Raw genomic sequence first — 16,243 nt, forward strand, 5'->3', positions numbered from 1 at the left:
TTTCCCTTTATGTAGAGAGACAATATGCACATGCTTGATCTCCTGAAATTTCAGTAAACAGAAGCTATGTGCCAACTTAATGTTTCTTTTATTCTTTATCACTGCTAATGAAAATATAGCCAGCACTCACACCAGAATGATTTTCTCAGCATTACTTTCCACCAGAATACTACCTAGCAATATTTTTCTCCTAAACCATAGTGAGTCTTTTGAAATACCACTTAAAATCACATCCCTATATATAATTCACATATGAGTTGGCAGATGAAGGTAGAGTTGTGTTAGAAGTATTATTTTCACTATGAGAATAAATTTCATGTATTGTAATCCTTATGCCTCATAACAAATATACCAAGATAAGAACAAAAGATCCAGTTACAAAGGATTTATTTTGTTCATTACTTTTCCAGTGTTACTACTGCTATGCAACTATATAATGAAAATACTATAGCTCACATATGATTTCCTTTTACTTCTTAACAGCAAGGATTTTTTTTTTTTTTAATAAACTTAAAGTGATCACAGTGTGGCAACTTCTTTGCTAAATGCTGTGGACACATAATGACAAAGTCCCTGCCCTCATATTTCAAAGTCCAGGTAGAAGTCTCAAGCAAAAGAATTACAGAAATCTAGAAGAACAGAAAGAAATAAAACAAAGCAAGAATGCTGGACTGCCTAGAGCAACCAAGTAAAGTTTTCCAGAAAAGTTGATTTTGAAAGTCATAAAAGATGAGGCATCACAAAAGAAGAAAGGATTATAGGTAGAAAAAAGGCTCACAAGTGTATAAAGGAAAAGAAAGCTTTATCATGTATTTTTATACTTAAAATGTAGAGTGTTAATCCAAAATAATCAGAAAATGTTCCACGAGTGTAGCTTAAGAAACTAATTTAAGGCAATATAGTTATTTTTGTTGCCAAAAAATATTTTGATGCTTTCTGGTGGTTGCAAATTAACAGGCACATTATTAGTTGGAGGGTTTCTACACAGAATGACAGATTTCAGAAATATAGTTGGGCGGCGCCTGGGTGGCTCAGTCGGTTGGGCGTCCGATTTCAGCTCAGGTCATGATCTCACAGTCTGTGAGTTCAAGCACCGCGTCAGGCTCTGTGCTGACAGCTCAGAGCCTGAAGCCTGCTTCAGATTCTGTGTCTCCCTCTCTCTCTGCCCCTCCCCTGCTCATGCTCTGTCTCTGTCTGTCTCAAAAATAAATAAAAATATTAAAAAAATTTTTTTCAAGAAAAAAAAGAAATGTAGTTGGAAAAGGGGAAGAAATAGTTTACTAAGATTAAGTTTGCAGAGACAAATAGGATGCAGATGTATTTCAAAGAATCATTTCTTAAGACATATTTTATGATATAAAATTAAAGGGAATATAATAAATGTTTCCATATAGATCAATTATTCTTGATAAAGTGAGTATAGGTGGATTATGTTTAATGAGTTGCTTGATCAACTGACTGCTATTTTAATAATGATATTCATACAGTTGACCCTTCAATTATGCAGATACTGGGGCTCCAACACTCCTCCCCCCCAGTCAAATATCCACTTGTAACTTTCGACTCCCCCAAAACTTAACTACAAATAGCCTACTGTTGACCAGAAGCCCTACCAATAATATGAAATCAAGTAACACATATTTTGTTTAATATACATTGTGTTCTTACCATATAGTAATGTAGAGAAAACAAGATGTTAAGAAAATTATGAGGAAAATACATTTACAGTACTGTGCTATATTTATCAAAAGAAATTCACATAAGTGGACCCTTTGTTCAAGGGTCAATTGTATTGTCTTTTATTTAAGTTCTTCTTAAAACAACTTCTATGTGACAGCTTACTTCAACCCTAGTGTACCTCTATTTCATTAAAAACCTGGACATTAAAGGAATGCAGAGAAAAATGTAGATTCAAGAGGACATTCAGATTCTTGAGATGTTGTGAATTACCCCTATTTTCATCCCTTTAAGAATTAAGAGTTACTCAAAATTAGGAGTTTGCCAGAAGGTGGCAGGTGGCAGTAATAGATCCTCTAAACCAAAATTCATTTTTAAATAGAGTATTTAAATTTATGAAAATATCTTATCTACCTAAGTTTGCATTTTTATATAGTATAAATTGATGAGTGGAAAATGCAGTTAATCATTCCCGTTGTTTTTATGATTTAAACACCTACTCAAGTATTTTTTTCCATACTGAGTCAATTGATTTGACCGATTGTTCTGTCATTGCACTAAGGTTTAAGAAAGCACAAATATTCTATTGATGGCATATCCTGACCAAAAAGGTCTTAATCCCTTAAGAAGTGCCTCTGCAAAAGTCCAACTAATATGAGGTAAATAATGTTGCTAACTTCTGATAGGTTAAAAAACAACCCCCAAAATGATTCACCAAAGTACTTATTGCCTCACAGTATTCAGCAAGACATCTTACTTCAACTTTCCAAAGACTGTTTACCAAAAATTATCTTTTTGGTCAATTCCCCAATTCAAAGTAACAGAAATTTTGTGGTACATCTTAACTCTTTTTTATTATACCCTCATAATTTCCATAGTTTTATACCAACATAGTTTTTTTGTACCATATAAACCTATAGTAATAATTATGCATGTCTAAACTATTTAATTTATTAAAAGCAAATAATGACACATAAATTGTTTTATGAAGATGATATTGTTAATCTTTCATAGTTCAATATCCTTTTTTATGTCAACCTTGTTAACTAATTGTACCCTTTTATATTTTTATGCCTTAATATTTTATGCCTATTTTACATACACAATAATCTAAATTTGCAATTTTTATATGAAATGCATTTATAATTTATATTACATAGTAATGTATAATTATATATGATTTATAGGTAACATATAATATTTTATGTCTATTAAGGCCTTCTTACAAATAACAAGAAAGCCATTGTAAATCCCTTTGTTCTTTATATCACTGACATAGCTCATAGGAGCAATACTGCATTTTTATATAAAATCATAATTTTATTTCCCTAACTAGTGTGTACCTATTTTATATGTATGTATATGTGCATCTATATATGTACCTATGTATATATACTAAGCCACACCCACAATTGTTTTGTAAATAAAAGATCCAGATTTGAGCCTAGTGTTTCTTTACATTTGACTTAACCTTCAGGGAGTACAAGAGATAGGGAGATGTCCAGGTGACTATTATTTTAGAAAGTAAACTGGATTATATAGCAAAGGAATATATATTCTGTTGCTATCAAAATAAAGGCAAATGATAGCTGAGGGATTATTGCAATTTGTTGTCAACAAGAAGTTACTTCAGTGCTTATTACATTGTGAGGACTCAAAAAATAATGCCACTCATCAATGATTTACTCTATCTTTGAGGTCATAAGCATGGAAAAAGGGACCAGAATTTGCAAAAATAGCTCTTACAAACTTTCAGTTCACACTTACTGCCCATCTATTTTGTGAGAGACCCTATGAAGTCATTAGGAGAGTACATCTGAATCTTGATTATTTGTAGCTTCCATGCAGTGCCTCAAGTTCCATTCTAATAGAACAACAATGAATTCTTAATAGTCAAAAACATAGTTATTATGTAAGCCAGATTTCTGTATATTTTAAACATATCTGTACATAAAATCTCTGCACTGTCCTGCTGCTTTATAGATCTACTTCATTTACAGAAACAGTCACTGCTGAGTATCTACAAAAAGAATCCTGGAGGGAGTAATAAAATTAACAGTGAGGATAAAAGTGTATAGAAGCTTCCAAAGCAGAATAAGTCCATGGTCCATCTACCTGGGTATGTGATTTGTCAATATTACTGGAAAAACTTAAGACAGCTGGTTTCAATACAGTCATAAAGATCGCATTAAAGGTGAGTTGATTTTCAATATTCTACTGCAAAGCAAAATCGTTTTCTATTCAACTAACGATTTGAGTCAAATTAAAAAGTTATCTAAATACTAAATATGAAAATTATCTTGGGGCACCTGGGTGACTTAGTCTGTTAAGCATCTGGCTCTTGTTTTAGCCTCAGGGCATGATATCATGGCTCATGGGATCAAGTCCCATGTCAGGCTCTATGCTAATAGAGCTCTCTCTCCCTGGCTCTCTGACCATTGCATACACACGCGTGTGCGCTCTCTCTCTCTCTCTCTCTCTCTCTCTCTCTCAAAAATAAATAAACATTTAAAATGAATAAAAATAAAATTTATTTAAAAGGTCAACTCTTCCTTTAATGCAGCTTCAGAAAAATAAATTATGAACTTTTAATCACTATTTTTTATTACATACACACACACACACACAAGTTTTGATGCATTTTAAAATTGTGAAAACTAGGGAGGTTGTTTAATTAAAACCTGAAAATTTTTGTTAAATAGGTAAAACTTCCTTTGAAGATTCTCCCTTTTCGGGTTTTATGATCTAGGAGTTGAACATAAATTTCCTGAATTTCATTATTTTTTTTATTTTTAAAGATACACATAATATTTACATATGCTTCCTATGTAACTGGTCCATAATCTATACAAAAAATCAAAGCTGATGTACAAAAAAGTAACATTATACCACAGTCATATTTAAATATAATTATCATATTATATAAAATAGAGTGATGAACTATCTTTTTATTTCTTCCATAGTTATATAAATAAACCAGCCAAAAGTAGATTTCTAAAACCATATGTTTAAAAACTAATATGTTGTTAATCATGGAAATTATAATTTTCAAAAGCAACAGACACTTGACAATAATTACAGTATAATATTCAGCAGTTTTGGTCAAGGTGTTCTATTGATATATCTATTAAATGCATTCACAGTGGTAAGATATTATCTGAGAAAATAAACAAAATTTCAATATCAGAAGAACAGTAGCATTAAGAGTCTATTTTTAATGTCACCCACTGAAAAGCAAAACATTAGAGCAGTATGAGCAAAAACCTCAGTCATTTGAGTGCCTGTAATTAACTTTATTATTGTCTTAGATCCATAAGAAATTCCAGATTTTAGCAATTAGGAAGGTAGGGAAGCAACAATTCTTGGCTCCAGGAACACCCCACCTCACCCATAATTCGGAGACCAGGGAGATGAAGCCAGAACTGTTGGCCCCAGAATCACACCAGCCAGGCTCTATCCCCTAAGGCCCACACATGACCACTTCTCTCTTTCCATAATTAGTTTCCAAACTCAAGTGTTGTGTAAGTGCATATGACTGATGAAATACAAATCACACATGTGGAACCTCACTCACAAAATATCTGCTGTTACCTTTCCAAGCTTTGTGGTGCAAGATTGCATAGCAGAAGTAGATCGGGACAGGTGACAGCCCACAAAACCTTGGTGCCATAGTTCACAGCCCTGGCTATTCAGCAGGACCCACAGGCTGCTTCCCACATTTAACCTCTACAACAATAGTTCTAACATGTTCCAGCTTAAAATATCACAACTGTATGTCACAAATAATATTCTCCCACTCTTTCTAAAAGATCCAATTTCCCTCAGTCACTGCATTCATCTCTGAATAATATTTATTCCCCTTTACTTCAGTTACACTCTCATCTGAATATCTTCTAACCTATGGATCTAATTATAAAAGTTACAAAGCACAAAACATATATATCTCGATAGGTAGAAGCTCTATTATTCCTCCCCTCTCCCCTCCTCTCCCTTTCCCTTCTCTCTCTCTCTTCATCATGACCTAGTACCTAGTAGAGTTCGTTAAGAACATGCTCTCTGGTGGTATACCTAATACTGTCAATCATGCTAAAACCATTTCCTGAATACACACACACACACACACACACACACGCACACGCACACGCACACATGCATGCCTGAGGTGGGGGGGTGGTGGGAGGGGGAAGAAACACTCCTATACACCTTGTTCCTTCATCCTGTCACAAGGTCATAACCAGTATTTATAACTTCCCTTTTCCATTACAAGTACATGTTTCCCCTTTACTCAAATATAAGCTGGGTGGAGTTCTTTACTTAGTGAGGTAAATACAACATTGAGTTCTGAAAAATGTGGGTCTTAGAGGCCCTGCCTGCATTATTTTGCCGAAATCTTTATTAACTTTATTGCCGGGATGTGACCGTTCTAGGAAACGCTCCAGATAATGATCCCTGGGTTCATGGGACATATTTCTGTCCCATTTTGGATCAGTGGTGTTCTTTCCCTTGGATAATCAGGGCTGACTATTAGCCAGTACAATGACATCCTCTCTAGTTTTGCATGACTTGTGGGGTCATTAGATAAATAGTAACAAGAGCTGTCACCTCCACTTCTACTGTACGTTCTAGGACTCATGATTATGGGAGACACAATACTGATCTTGTCACTGTGGCTTCAAGAGGACATACGTCAGCTACTTCCTAAACATCAGGTACTTCTAGGTGATAAAGTTAATGGTAAGATTGGGTCAAACATTCCTGGAATAAATACATTGCCTCATCTCTTTCAGTAAAGAGTGAGTATATTGTCATATCCAATGGCATTTAATAAAGCTGACAGTAAATGCCGGGGTAACAGAAAATGCTAACAGAACCACACAGGCACGGAAAGCAAATCTACTTAAAGAAGCACCTATCCCTGTGGCAGAAAATAATTTTCTCCATGGTGGAAAATGCCCAATAGAATCGATGTGCCCACCAGATAACTGGCTGTTCTATAAAAGCCTATAGTATTAGGGACTCCAGTTCCTCTGGTAGATTCATTGCTAAGCACAGATATCAGTCAGATCAGCCTTGCTAAGGTACAGTCTGTGGTTTCAAACTTATGATGGTAGAGATGGAAGTTATATAGAACTATTTTGATTTCAAGTCCATTGAAAGAGGCTAATTGATCCTCATCATGGATCATTTATTTATCTTATTATTTACAGCCATGTCTATATGTGAACCTTTCAGTGATCACTCACATGAAAAATATGTTACAGTCTAACCAAAGTTATCCTTGTAGCTCTTCTCCTTAATTCTTCAATCATGTTCTTTCTAATTCCCTAGCCATCTGGTCAGCCCATCAGGCTAATAAGGTAGAATTTTATGTCATGTCATATTTCCTTGCAGGCAGAGTTGATAAATACATGTACCACTCAAGTCTGTCCAATTGAAGTGCTTCTCTCCAGAATGTCTTTTGGAGATAACCCTGAAAGTCATTATATTGCTTTAGTAAATATAAGCAGCTTGCAATATACGAGAAAACATATGCAAAAGGATTAACTTGCCAAAGTGAACATCCTATGTCACAGGTGTGGGGTAGGAGAAAGTTAGCATCACAGGAGAATACTTGCTCATGTAACAGATTGTGTTTCCAGGACCAACTTGAGTTCAGTATTGCATCACCATGTTCTCTGATGATAGAGTATTTACTAACACAATTTACTCACTTGATAGATCAGTTTCCACATCGTTCATGATGAACATCTCAGAACATATGGTCACTAGAAGTGCCAATTCCAAGTTTTTGGTCTCTAATAAACTGCTATTTGCCAAAGAAAAATATAATACTATAGTTTTACTAAAAAATTCTAAGGCGTGATTCTCTTCAGGATTGCCTTGTGTTTTATATTCTATTACAATATGTCATAAACGCAATGGCATCATTATGCAACATATCAGGTTCTATGTGCCAAGAAGTTGGTGAGCTTGCTTTCCAGCGTAAATCAACTGGAGAATCTTCTTTTATTCCCCAGTCTACACCAACTGTGCAACCTTCTCTTGCTGTCCACCTTAGAGCAACTGTAGGTATTGTGCTTAGTCTGAATTCCATTTGAAAATGTCAGTAAATGCATGAGAGCAGTATAGGCAAATATGACTCCAAAACAAAAAAGGAAAGACAGAACAAAAAAGGAATGATGAAACAAAAAAAAAAAGGAGGAGGAGGAGGAAGAAGGGTGCTAATGATATGTACTAAGTTTTTGTCTTGTGCAAAATGAGAAGTGAGAGGTAGGACAATGACTTTTACACATTTCAGAGGATATTTCCAGACATACTCAGGTCACTGAAACTCAGAAAATTCACTGAAGTGATGGATCCTTACATTTTCATGGGGTTCATACCCAATACTCTGGCATAGGTCTTTCTAAATCTGCTACTTCCTGTCACCAGTTTCTGTCATCATAATGCCATTAGTGATGAGAGACACAAGCAGAAAAATGTTCACCTTTAGACCAGAAGGCTGGCCTATAGCCTGCATAGTTCCAATAAGGATCAAATACATTGGTTGCTATATTCTTAAAGGGTTTCATGACTGCCTGTATGTCTTAGTTATTATCAATAGTTATTATAGTTATTATTGAATACTTATTAGTTATTATCGAACTGAATGATAAGCACAAGAGAAATCTTATAAAAGTAATAGTTTTACACATAAAAATTTGAAGAAAACATTTATGATCTAATACTCCCTGTATCTCCTCTCCCCCTTGAGCATTAAGCATATAACTACCAGCCTTATACAACAAAAGTTCAGCTCTTTCTGCCCGTGGGTCCTATCCCTATGCTACCTGAATAAACTTACTAAGTTGCACCATAAAACATCTCAAAAATTCTTTCTTGACCATCACACTCAAGGATCCTTTAACATTTTTGGTGGCCCTCTATGGGGATTATGGAGTGAATCCAAGAACCTTAATGTGGCTTAGTAAGTCTTCTTTACCCCCAGTCTTCGTTTCTTTATTCTTTTTCAAAGAGGTCTTGAATAGCATGACCCTTCAGAATATGCCTTTTCCAAGGACCCAGGCGAGAACTTCTTGCCCGTGGCTACTCTATGGGGAGGAACAAACTCCTGCTGCCCAGGTCAACACCAGTATTTTGGCTATAATGGTGTTGGGCTCAGAAATCAGGCTTTCCCTGTTCTACATGTTCTTTTAATACTTGTGTTCTTCTCAGGTATGGAACGTCAACACATGTCAGCCACTGATTTATTTTTCTTTCTTTCGTTTTGTTTTTGTTTTTGTTTTTGTTTTCGTTTTTAGGATGGCCACTGATCTTATGACCCCTGTGTAAGGTTTCCTCCTAAATAACCTGGTGTGATCCCTCAATGAGCATAAAATCTAAGATACATATAAACAGTGTGCTTCCCCAGAGGGATCAGTTGGAACTATTACCCAGTTTGAGCCCTCACCCAATGGGGAGCCACTCTCTTAGAATTGAATTATGGATAAAGCTCACAAGAAAATTGTCCAGATTAGATAGGAGTTCCATACTTCCCATTTTTTTCAGGTCTCTCATTTGTCCTAACCCATGGGCTGTTTGGTGTTCTTTGTCCTGCTCTCAGACTGAAAGTACTTCTAGATTAGATACATGAAGCTTAATGTAATATAAAATAGCTGTCCCTTCTTGACAAAAGCCAGGACCTCTACTCCATCCACAAATATTAGAACTAGAGACTTACAGAGGGTATTACTACTGGTTGCCAAATATATTGACTTCCTCAAAATGGAAAGAGGCAGCCCCAGTCTGCAGCATTTCAGTTCATTCCCAGCACCCACTATAGTCTAGAATGCAATGAGGAAGTGAAAGGAAGTTAACATCCCTTCTTAGATATTACAATGTTGGAGAGTGGAGAATGAGGGACATCTCCCACCACTCTGAACCCCAGGGACTTTTGGCAATATTCCTTATGGGACACCATTTGGAAGTTGAGGGAGACTTAGGTGATGAATTCTTACATAGTGCCCTCATTTTGTAGGAATTGACTATGGGATTGGCTTCCTGAGTCCCAAAGGATTTCCCTTGGGCTGTCTTCTAACAAATTAGAGTCAATTTGGACATAAAGAAAAAGCGCTAAACCCAACCCCCAGGAGGTGCAACTCTCTTGAGCTTGCCAGCTCTCAGATCATGAGTGTACTTTCACCTTAATAAACTTTTCCACTGTGCTCCATGTGTGTCTTTAAATTCCTTCTCATGACAAGACCAAGAACCTTCAGTGACTCTTTTAGGTCTGATTGGGTCATGGCCCCAGGGTCTCTCCAGTTCACCCACCAACATCTTTTTGGCAACCACAAAAGGACAAGGTTTAACAATAGGTTGAGTAACTCTTATTGGTGAGTCTCCAATTCTTGCTTTCCTTGTATCAACGAGTTGCTTAGTCACTGTTCTTCTTTGGTCTATTCTCTTTCTGATCTACCCAGGAAAAGACCTAAACAGGACACCTCATATGCCTCATTCCCAAGTTTGCTTTTTTAATACACTGTTGGCCTCAATATAAGCGAGAGGATAAGAAAGCCTGACCGGAAAAATGGACCCAAATCCCATATTGTCAGGCCTTTATGGCCTTGTACCAAACCCTCAATCTGTCCATATCCCCTCAGAGGGCTTTAAGACACCCATCTCCTTGCCCTCTACCCATTAATCCACCATCAGTTCAGCTGCCTCAGGCCCTCTACTTCTATGAATCTGCCACGTCACCTGTGTTCTGTCATATTCTCTATGTGTCTCCCACCTTGTCTGTCTTGTAAACAGATTGCTGCCAAGATCCTGTACATCCTCCCTCTTTTTCATAAGTTATCAGTCTCTTTGCTTCTTCTTTTGTGTGTGTGAGATCTGAAATTTATCTTGAGAAGATTGGATCAATGTTGCCTGACTCTTGTTGTATACGGGGGCTTCTTGCTCTTTCATTTCTGGGTTAATGGGTATCATAATTGGAGCCAATTGTCTGGTTAGTCTACCCTGGGACAGTCACTTTAAGGAATATTCCCAAGCAGCTGCTGAAACTCATTTTGTTCCTGGGAGGCTCCCTGTCTTCTCTGGCCTGACACAAACTGCCTATTTTCACTTTTTGTTGATGAAAAGGAAAACTTGTGTCTGTTCATCTATCCAAGCTGACAAAGTTCAGGAGCATGAGCCCTCTTTCTTCTTTCTGGGCTTTGATCTGCCTCCAGCCTTGCTGGTAGTGCCTCACCTCTTCTGCCTCCACCTTGCCCTCCTCCTATTTCTGTGCCACCTTGGGCATGGCTTGCATAACTAGCTCCTATACCCCTCGCATCTCCTCTCCATCGGCCACTGATCCTCCTACCTTTGCTCTCAAGAAGCAAAAAGCACCCCTTCCCAGATTTAAACCACCCATTTCAGATTTCCCCACAGGTGCCTCAACTAAAACTGACAATAGGGGACAAATTGACTAAGTGGACCCAGATACCACATATTTGATATTTAAACTAATTTAAGTTTGTTAGTTTGATTAAGGTATACATGTCTTTAGAGCTATCAGCATTAAATATAAAACTTCTATTCTACCAAGATTTACTAAAAGGTCAAATAAGCTTGGGTTATCTCTGTTGCAATTTGTCAGCAAAAAGAGGACTTAAAATGATGGTTAATGTTGTCTGTCTCACAAGAGCTTTCAGGGGTAAGTATTAAAAAAAAAAAAACCAAGTAGGTTAAAGAAATAAAAACGGTTATAGGTAACTTTTAAATAGCTTTTTAAAATCTTTGGTAATCTGAAACTTTGAGGTTTTGCTAAGTTAAATGATAAATTAGGTTGAATTCATTGAATATCTAAGCCTTTTTCAAATGACATAAAATACTAAAGCATTGATTATTGAACATAGGTTTATGCTTTGGACTTATTCCAGAGAAACTGAGGATACTGGGGTCTGTTGGTAAACATGCATTACACTTTATTGAAAGATTATACTATGGAAAAATACATGTTTTTAGTAATTTTGAAATGTATTCATGAATTTCAAATATAAAGAATTCAGATGTAACAGACAGTTCATAATCAGTACTTAATTTTCCCTGGAGACTAGGTTTTCTAAGAGTTAAAATTCTGCTAAATGTAATTAAGACTGATGGACATCAGGGAATCCACCCTGAAGGAAAGTAGGAGATATATGAGAAAGATATAAGGAATGGGAATATATTTTATTGAGGGAAGAAAAAGTAATTTTTGTCCTAAAATGAGGCTGGTTATTTAGAGAAAAAATGCTAAGGACAACATCTAGATAAAGAAGAAAGTTGCAGAATGTTTGTGAAGGGAATATTTGGAAAAAACTTTTATGTGTGGTCAGGACTAAGATTTAAATGGATGGATTTTAAAAGTACACTGGTATTTTAAAAGTTCAACTGGTATAAATGTGAAATTCTGCTTTAATCTGTTAAAAAGACAAAGTTTTCTTGGATTGTTGGTCTGCTCTTGATAAGAAAATATAATTTTTTTTTCTTTTCCTTTCTTTATCTGCCCAGAAAACCAAAGCTTCTATGTTTTGTTTTTATCAGGTCTTTGATTACTTAAAAATATTAAAACTTCTCAACCTTAAAGGAGCTAAGTTTGCTAACAACTATGTAACTTCCTGTAGAATCTCTTATTGCCACTGTGGTTAAATGTAAATATTAAATGTGTAATGATCTCTAATCATATTAGGTATGTGCTTTAAGTTTTTTTTAAGGTTTTTAACAAACTAAGATTTAAATGGTAAATGAAGTCTTTTTGACTAATTAGGCTTGTTTATTTGGTATGTTAAGTTACTTGGAAAGCACTGTCAAATCAATAATGATAAGCCTTAGGCTGTATTTTATAGGTAAATACTATAACTGTTCTACAAATATATGGCATCCCTAAAGTTTTAATATGTTTTGATATAAAGCCATCATTTGATATTCTAATTATTAAAATGCTATGTGTCAAAAATTGCTATGTGTCACAGGAATAACTACATTTCCCAGCCAGCTACATTATAATGAACCTTAGATCTTTAACCATGTCCGTTTCTGATGGGTTTTTTTTGTCATTTATATTTATTGTTTTTATCTTCTTGTAAAAGAGGTTTCATCTTCAAGGAGATTCATAAAAAGGACTAGAGAAATACAGGTTTTTGGTATCTTTAAAAGCATAAAACTGAACTGGGTAAGAATTTCCATAGCTAAAAAGTTGCATTCAAACTGAATGAGAATTAGTAACATGGGACTAAATGAAATAAAGAAGATGATTATAATTTTTATGACTATTACTTGAAACATTGTTGGTTCTCTAATGTTTCCTCTTCCAGATTAAGGAAATTTTCTCTTAAATCATCTATAACATACAGAAATATGATGAAATATTCCTTTGTAAACACACTGAAGTATTTAACTTTTCTCCCTACTTGAACCCTCTGAAATTCAGAAACTCTCAGTGAATATTCTTTCTTCCATGGCAATTATAATTATTTACATAAGTTCAATGAAAATCTGTTCTCCTTAAAAACAACACCATTGAAAACATTGGTCATATCCAAAGCTTTCACTGGAATGTCATATTTGAGGGAGACATACATAGACCCACATATGACCAGACAGTTTTAAGGAATTAAGGTTGACTTTATAGAGCCAATGGAATGCCTTGGAAATGTTGGTCTATTACCTTGCTTATAGAGTTCCCAGCAGCCTTACCAGGTAAGTAAAGAATGTTACTTTCTAAAAGATACAGAAACCTCAGGATATTTGGGAGACATTGAGAAGAGGAATACACCCAAATATACAGGTATTGCAGGCAAGTCTGATGACAAGTATGTGGTTTGGCTCTGGCCTTGAGAAACTATTAAAAGTTCAATATAGAGATTCCTTATAAAAAGTTTCAGCAAAGCAGATTTTAAAGGATCCATATAATAATCAATCACTATTCCTGCTGAGCTTATGTAAATAATTAAGCCAAGTCTGTTAAAACTGGACTTGTTTTGGGGTGCCTGGGTGGCTCAGTCAGTTAAGTGTCAGACTTCAGCTCAGGTCACAATCTCGTAGTTTGTGAGTTCAAGCCCTGCGTTGGTCTCCCTGCTGACTGACAGCTCAGAGCCTGGAGTCTGCTTCATATTCTCTCTCTCGCTCTATGCCCCTTCCCTGCTCACACTCTCTCTCAACAATAAACAAACATTAAAAAAAACTGGACTTGTTTTACAAGTGACTTAGTCTTGATTTGGCTAGCTCTGGAAATGAGGGTGAATTTGGAAGGAAAAAATAGGTTTCAATAATGCATATTTATATGGATGTTAGATTCTAGATTTGATTGTCTTTAAATGCTTGCTGTTTGCCTAAGCTAGACAACCTGAGGTAAACTTCAGAGAGATTGGAATTATAGCTCATATATAATCTTCCTGCTTGTTACCTTATAGAAATAATAAAAAGGGACCCCATGGGCATATGATTAAACAGCTGGACAATGGAATGGACTCCCCAACAGTTGTGTAACTCAGCTGTCTCTTTGATTAATTCTATGTGGCTGGATAACAAAATTGCTCCTTAACAGCTAGAGCATGCCCTACTCTATGGGAAAACTATGAACTTGTGGAGATAATGGATGGTCCCACCTTCCTTTTAACTGGATTTGAGAATACACTTGGGCATGCACTTATCTTCCAGAACAGGTCATTTCGTACTTACCATTGATTCCTCATGATTGGGATATTGTTAAGGCTAGTTATCAGGCAAAGAAGGCTCCTTAATGGTTTCATATCTTAGCCATATTTGTCCTGGAAGCCACCTCTATTGATGTAAAATTATAAATAGAGGCTGTAACCAAGCATAAAGCAGCCATCTTTAATCAAACCCAACATCAAGTCACCCACAAATTCGAAAAGTGTCCCTCCAAAATCTAATGGCCCTTGATACCCTGACTACAAGTCAAAGAAAAAGTTATGATGCTAATATTGAGACTAAATGTTGCATATCTATCCCAGATGACTCTGCTAATGTATCCAAAGTTTTAGCAGACATACATACCCAAATTAAGGCTTTAAATGACTCTCAAAATAGCATTATATTATTAAACACTGAAATAACTCAAGTGCATAAAGCAGTTCTACAGAGTAGAAGGGCATTAGAGGTCTTGACAGCAGCACAAAGAGAAACAAGTGCCATTATTAAAGCAGAATGTCTCTGTCTACATTCCAAAATAGGACCAAAATATAACAGGGTTACTTACTGATAAAAATAATCAAACTGGTACTCTTAAAGACCCTACATTGTCACTTGATGACTGGTTAAATTCCTAGTCGGAAGGTAGTCTACCTTAAAGGGTCATCTTATCACATATTTATTATATTAATCCTAATGGGTTTTTGTTTTGTTCTCTCCTATTGTGGAGATACAGGCAAGCAGTTCCTTACTCCTTCACCCAGCAGACAGATGATCCTTACTACATGGAACAGTCTTTCCTCAATGTCCACTTTGCCCTCTATAGTGATGGCCTTCCATAATAGTTACCTGTAGGGACAAATAATACCAACTTGGGTACATATGCAGAGACATCTCCAGAACCTCTGTCAGCTTGAAGAAGTTATGGAAAATGAGCCCTTCGCCCTTCAACAACTTTACAGATTTAAGGACTGAAAATTGGTCAGGGGAGAAATGATAAGGGATAGAAGCAGAAAGATGTTCACCTTTAGACCAGAAGGTTTACCTATATAGCCTGCATAGTTCCAGTAAGGATTAAATACATACTGATTGATAAATTCCTAAAGGGTTTCATGACTGCCTGTAGGTATCACTGATAGTTAACATCAAACTGAATGATAAGCACCAGAGAAAACTTATGAAAGTAGTTTTACAAGCAGAAATTCAAAGGAAACAGTTATGATCTAATATCTGCATGCCCCTTCCCCCTTAAGCACTAAGCTGATAACCACAAGCTTCATACAGCAAAAGTATGCAGCTCTTTCTGCCCACAGGTCCTGTCCCCATGCTACTTGAGTACATTTACTAAGTGGCACCATAAAACGTTTCAAGAATTCTTTCTTGACCATTGCATTCAATGATCCTGCAAAATTAGTGCTGAAGACCAGTGGTGAAATCCTGTGAGATAGATAATCCAGATTCATGAAGACCAAAACAGGGGAATCAGGCCAAACATTTGATGCAAGATAATGAAGATGTATTTCTGCCCCTGTCAGTTGAAGTAAATAGCTTCTAATATTTTGGGGAGAGTTTGGTATAGAAAAGAAAAACATTGTTAAGTCTTATTGCCACATAACAGAAGTTATATTGATTTGCTTCAATACAAAGACCATACATGCAACTGTACAAAGCAATGAAATCTTCACCTGATTATATTTACAATAGATTATTGTCAATCTTCATGTTCTATTTTGGACAAACATGCAAGTAAAATGTGGATGCAATAGGAATCATCAAATTTTTATTTTCCAAGTTTCTGCGGGTGACTATGATACATAAACTTCCCCCAAGAGATGTATTGCTGACTTTGGTTTAAATTTTTTTCTAAGTATTTATTCTGGGGCTTTACCTTCCCTACTTTAATAGCTCT

Source organism: Panthera onca, chromosome B1 (genome assembly GCF_046562875.1).
Source record: "Panthera onca isolate mPanOnc1 chromosome B1, mPanOnc1 haplotype 2, whole genome shotgun sequence".
Taxonomy (NCBI): Eukaryota; Metazoa; Chordata; class Mammalia; order Carnivora; family Felidae; genus Panthera; species Panthera onca.